Raw genomic sequence first — 6382 nt, 5'->3', positions numbered from 1 at the left:
GCGGCGGAGAGGGAGGGGCAGGGGGCGGGACGGGGCGGGGACCACGGTCAGACCCTAGCAGTCGACTCCTGAGGACCCGAGCGCCGTTCACATCGAGCCCGTTCTCCTTTGCCTTTCTTCTTGTCTCTTCCCTGTTTTTCCTTTCTTTCGGTCTCCCTTTCCTTTTTTCCCTTTGCTTGTCCTCAGATCAAGTGTCACCTCCAAGAACCCTTCCTAGTTCCCGTCCCATGGGAGTTCTCGCCCATACCGTCTTGCCCCTCAGTGTGCACACACTTCCCTTAGTAACAGTAAACACTTTGTACCGTTTAACTGCTTGTCAGATTCCCGCCAGACTGGGACTTCTTTGGGAAACCTAGACTTAGTTTTGGATCCTCAACTTCTGGAACAGCACAGGGCACACAGTAGACGCTCAGCAGACAGCTTCTTTCCCGTTAGAACGCGCTTTTATTCTCTCTCTCTCTCTCTCTCTCTCTCTCTCTCTCTCTCGGCATCTCCCTTCTTTATGTCTCATTTCAGCTCCTCCCATTTCCCTAAAGCTCTTTTAAAATCTATTGCTGGCCGGGCGTGGTGGTTCACGCCTGTAATCCCAGCATGTTGGGAAGCCGAGGCGGGTGGATCACTTGAGGTCAGGAGTTGGAGACCAGACTGTCCAACATGATGAATCCCCGTCTCCACTAGAAATACAAAAATTACCTGGGTATGGTGGTGCACGCCTGTAATCCCAGCTACTCAGGAGGCTGAGGCAGGAGAATTGCATCAACCCAGGAGGTGGAGGTTGCAGTGAGCTGAGATCGTGCCACTGCACTCCAGTCTGGGCAACAGAACAAGACTCAGTCTCAAAAAAAAGAAAAAAAAAAAAAACTATTGCTTCTGGAATTCTAGCTCCACACCATACCAAAGATATGAAGTTACATTCAGACCTTAAATTGTATCTTTACATTCAGACCGTAAAGTGTTTTTTAAAAATTTTGTGTTTGAAAAACTTTAATCCAAATGTAACTCTTGTAATTTACAATTAGCTATGATTTCTCAACATCTGTAAATGATCAGACATTCTTGTGAAATAAGAAACCCAATCTCAAATTGCTACAAAATGTAAAATGTGTATAAAATCCTAGTTTAACATATAATGAAATTGATATGTTAATTTTGAAGTTACTTAAACATTTATCAGTTTTGCAATTTTTATATTTTAGGATACACACACACACACACACGATCTTTGGAAGCTTGTAGGCTTTAGACTTTAGGCATTGGGGCAATATAAGAGGCTCCATATATAAAATGGCCCTGTCTTTTCTTGCAGGTAGAATAAAGAAGAGAGCTCACAGACTTCAATTGACAAGCCATCAAGAGAAAAAGCTGTAAACATATTGAGGTAATAATTATTTAATAGGAGGGAAAGGCAACAATGGTATCCACACCTAGCAAGAAGATAGTGGGGCTAAATAAGTAAAACTTCTGGGGCTACTCACAAAACCCAAGACTCCAAGAGACTAGAATATCCTACGACCCAGAGCATATAACTGCACTGAAACTGCAGTTATAGTGGACAGATGTACTCTATTAAGATGGTATTAGAGGTTCACATGGTGGGGATCACCACTACTACAAGCACATGACAGAGAGAGAAAAATATAGAGAAAAATGTAAAAGACAAAGTCAGTGATGGTTATGAGTACCCACTTTAAACTGTACACAATTTTATTTAAATTGTACATATGTTACTGAAACACCAAGGGTTTAGTCTAGGTTCCATTGCTTGCCACACAGAAAGCCAATCACCAAAGCAATGAGAATTGCCAGGGAAAAAAGCTTTTTCAGGTGCTGTAGCCAGGGAAAAGGGAGATCGGTCTCAACTCCATCTCCTCAACTAACTAAAATTAGGGGTTTATATGGCAAGGAAGAAATGTAACTATGTGTGGGGAAACAGGAAATAGGGAGGGATAAGGAAGAAGAATTGTTCAACAGGAAGTGGGTGGTTGGTTAGGCCAGGGGTCCCCAACCCCTGGGCCATGGACCAGTTAGGAACTGGGTCACACAGCAGGAGGTGAGTGGCAGGTGAGGGAGCATTACTGCCTGAGCGCCATCTCCTGTCAGATCAGTCGTGGCCTTAGATGCTCATAGGAGCTCGAACCCTATTGTAAACTGTGCATGAGGGATTTAGCTTGTGTGCTCCTTATGAGAATCTAACTAATGCCTAATGATCTGAGGTGGAACAGTTTCATCCCGAAACCGTACTCATCAGCCCCCAACCCTACACCCCATGGAAAAATGTTCTTCTATGAAACTGGTCCCTGGTGCCAGAAAGGCTGGGGACCGCTGGTTTAGGCAATCATGACAGGTGAGGGATCTGGTGTCTCATTGTCCTGATGTGGTGATCTGGTAAGTTTCAGTTTCTTGATACTATCTGGGAGGCCTGATGGTTGGTTTCCTCTGAAGGGAACTCAGATAAGATAAATGTAAGTTTGTCAAGTTTTAAGACTGGGCAGGTCAATTTCTATGTTTTTTCAAAAGAACCCATAAACATATTCTATGGGAGAATTGGACTGGTTTCACATATATGTTTTTTGCACTCTTGTGTACCTCTCCTTGGATTAAAAAATAAAAAAAAAAAGAAATAGAGCCATGGGTTTGCCATGTACAGGGCAAAAGCCAGTGTCCTGGTGGACTTTCAGTCTAGAAGCAGGTATAGAGAGGCCACTTGAAGTATGGCTTCTGGGAAGTGTTGGCCTAAAAGGAAGAGGCTGAGGCACAAAATATAATTTAAAGGGTTTACTTCAGCCAAAGTGAGGACAGCTGCCTTGAAGACTGAGGCCCAAGTAAATTTAGAATAAACTCCGCGTTAGGCTTTTGTTACAAGCAGGTTTTAAAAGGCAAATAAAGCGGGACAGGGAATGGGCTGATACAAATTTGTTTGTCAGGAATCCCCATTGGTTTACGGAAATAACAGTGATTGGCTATACATTGTTAAGCAGTGGAGTGTGGGTTCTAGCAGGCTGGTGCCACATTATTAGGTTAATTTATAACTACTTGTGGCAACAGCAAGCAGTTTCAAGAGATGAATACATAGGTTACTGGGGAGGAGGGGTAGGACATGATTGCCAGCCATTGCATTTTTTTTCTTTTTTTGGAGACAGGGTCTCACTCTGTTGCCCTGGCTGGAGCACAGTGGCACGATTATCACTCGTTGCAGCCTCAGCCTCCCAGGTTCAGGTGATCCTTTCACCTTAGCCTCCTGAGTAGCTAGGACCACAGGTATGCACCACCACATGTGGCTAATTTTGTATTTTCTGTAGAGATAGGGTTTTGCCATGTTGCCCAGGTTGGTCTCAAACTCCTGGGCTTAAGCGATCCTCCCCTGTCAACCTTCCAAAGTTGGGATTACACACCTGGGATTACAGGTGTGAGCCACAGTACCCAGCCACCATCTCTTTTTAACGTCTCTCTGGGCCTGATAATTTGAAAGGACTTGCATTCTTCAGATAAAAGTTATTTTCTTTACTCAGAAGGTAAGAGAAAATAAATGTTCTCCAGCAAGCCGAGTGCCAGAAGGCAGCCTAACCAAGCAGCCTGCAGACTTGTTGGCAGGATCTTTACTACAGCCCTAGGGCATGAGCCCAGAGCCCCAGCATTGGAGCTGGCTTTAGGGTGGGAGCCACAGAGACCAGACAGAGGGAGGTAAACCACTCCACATGGAAAAGAGTGGAAAGACAGACAAAAAGAGAGGAAAAGGGAGAAAGAAATAAACTTTCCACTAAAAATAAATCTGCAAACCAAATTTCCAAAACATATTTTTAAAACTTTTCTAAAGAACACTGACAATAACAATTAACAACCAAAATGTGAAATTACCCCAAACAAAATAAAATCAGTAGAAGAATATACAGGAAAAGAGGCCTTTCCCTGCCTAAGAAAAAGATGGGTGATAGAAAATAAAAGAAATATATGTATTTCAAAGAATCCTTAAAAAGAGAAATGGATATATAATATTTACACAACAAAAAAGGAATTATAAAACAAAAATAGGAATAAATGAAACAAAACCATACATAAATGAAAAAGCACTTATCAGAATTGGTGGAAATTAAAGATCATGAGAGACATTTAAGAGCATCTCTTCTGAAGTTGGGGGCTGCAATTTTGGTGGACTGCTGTAACTGAGTCCACAGCTTGTACTGCTCACCACACAATAGCCAATCAGTCAAGAGATGGGGATTGGAGCAGGGAAGACGACTTTATTTCTGGGGAGCCAGCAAACCAAGATGGCAGACTACTGTCCTAAAGAACCATCTTAAGTAAATGTGAATTTTAGGCTCCTTTTATGTTAGGGGAGGGGGAAAATGGGAAGAGGTTTAGGTCAAAAAGTCCAATGACCACAGACATCTGGGTGGCAGTGAGGGTAAGCTTCTTTGTCCTTGTCAGGTCACAATGCTCCTATAAATTTTTAACATAACATTGTTACTTATGTGTATACCCACCTTATCTCCTTGAGGGTTAGTTTTGGGGAGGGACCAATCATCCTTACTTTAAAGTTCAACTATAGGTTGGGCATGGTGGCTCATACCTGTAATCCCAGCAATTTGGGAGGCCAAGGTGGAAGAATTGCTTCAGCCCAGGAGTTTGAGACCAGTCCTGGAAACATACTGAGACCTGTTTTCTACAGAAAATTAAAAAAAAAATTAGCCGGGCCTGGTGGCCTGTGACTACCAGCTACTTAGGAGGCTGAGGTGGAGGACTGCTTGAGCCTGGGAGGTCGAGGCTGCAGTGAGCTGTGATCATGCCAATAAACTCCAGCCTGGGTGACAGACTGAGACCCTGTCTCAGAAAAACAAAGCAAAATACTGCGTGAGACTGGACCTCAGACAGAAAGCACTGGTACACCAGTAAAACTTTTCTCCAACAACTCAGAATATAGTCCCAGCCCTCCTGGAACTTGCAGTCTATAGTGTAAGATAGTCATGGTAAACAGAAAGGCACAATTAAATGTAAAATCCCAGTTGTAATGAGTGCTGGGAAGGAGAGGTGAATAGTGTGTTGAGAGGTTGTAATGTGAGATGTGATTTGGTCTGGGAGATCAAGGAGGACTTTCCTAATGAAGTGAAATTACATCTAAGACTTTAAGGATAAACAGGAATTATCCTGGTTAAGTATGGGTAGAAAGAGAAAGGAAGTGTTCCGTGCAGAGGAATGAGCAAATGCTAAGCCCCTGTGGTGGGAAGAGACAGTTTCATGCAAGGAATTAAAAGATAGTCATGGTGCAGTGACTCTAGCCTATAATCCCAGAACTTTGTGAGGCCAAAGCAGGCAGATTACCCAAGGTCAGGAGTTCAAGACCAGCCTGGCCAGCATGGTGAAACCCCATCTCTACTAAAAATACAAAAATTAGCCAGGCATGGTGGCACACGTCTGTAGTCCCAGCTACTACGGAGGCTGAGGCAGGAGAATCACTTGGACCTGGGAGGCAGAGGTTGCAGTGAGCTGAGATTGCACCATTACACTCCAGCCTAGGCAACAGAGTTAGACTCTCAAAAAAAAAAAAACAGTCATGGTGAGACATGAGGCTGAGGACTGACTATCCAGTACCTTCTCCTTCTGCTGCTATTTCTTTATAAGAAGGAATGCTCTTCTAGCCACAAGTCCTGTCCTATTATATTTCAGTATAGTGAGTACTATTAACCACATTAACAAGCTAAAAAAGAAAAATCACATGATCATATCAACTTATGCAGACATATCAATCATTAGGCAAAACACATTCATGACCGATAAAACCCTCAGAAAAATAGGAATAGAGAAAAATGTCTTCAACTTGATTAAGAATATCTACCAAAAAGTCTACTGCTAACATTATGTTTAATGGGGAAGACATACGAGGCAAGTATGTCCCCTCTAATCATTCTTATTCAACAAGGTGCTAGAAATGATAGAGAATGCAGTAAGTCAAGAAAGAAAATTAAAAGCATGCAGATCAAAAAGAAAGAGATAAAAAGAAAGAGATAAAACTGTCCTTATTTGCAGATGACATGATTGCCAGTGTAAAAAATCTTAAACGAGCCGGGCACAAGGGAAATAATACTTGTAATCCCAGCACTTTGAAAGGCCCAAGCAGGCAGATTGCTTAAGGCCAGGAGTTTGAGACCAGCTTGGCCAATATGGCAAAACCCTGTCTCTACTAAAAATACAAAATTTAGCCGGGATGGTGGTGCATGCCTGTAGTCCCAGCTACTCAAGCGATTTTCATGATGAAAATAGCTTGACTCCAAGAGGCAGAAGTTGCAGTGAGCAACTTCTCACTGTCATCAGGGAATTTTTAGCACATGGGAAGTGGAGCCAATCTTGCAGACCTCTCTACCTCCTGTCCTTCCAGATCAGCAGAGTC

General features: G+C 42.9%; 1 long non-coding RNA gene across 1 annotated transcript in view; it reads left to right on the top strand.

Moving 5' to 3' along the window:
- Window positions 1–6382, top strand: part of LOC105710653 (uncharacterized) — a 31989-nt gene that overhangs the window by 628 nt on the left and 24979 nt on the right. Inside the window, exon 2 of the long non-coding RNA XR_010336956.1 lies at window positions 1307–1378. This is a non-coding gene — a long non-coding RNA (uncharacterized LOC105710653). The remainder of the gene's footprint in view (window positions 1–1306; window positions 1379–6382) is intronic.

Source organism: Aotus nancymaae, unplaced genomic scaffold (assembly GCF_030222135.1).
Source record: "Aotus nancymaae isolate 86718 unplaced genomic scaffold, 86718_ANA_hifiasm-v0.15.2.pri h1tg000041l, whole genome shotgun sequence".
Lineage (NCBI taxonomy): Eukaryota > Metazoa > Chordata > Mammalia > Primates > Aotidae > Aotus > Aotus nancymaae.
This window is presented reverse-complemented; position numbering and strand designations above follow the sequence as displayed.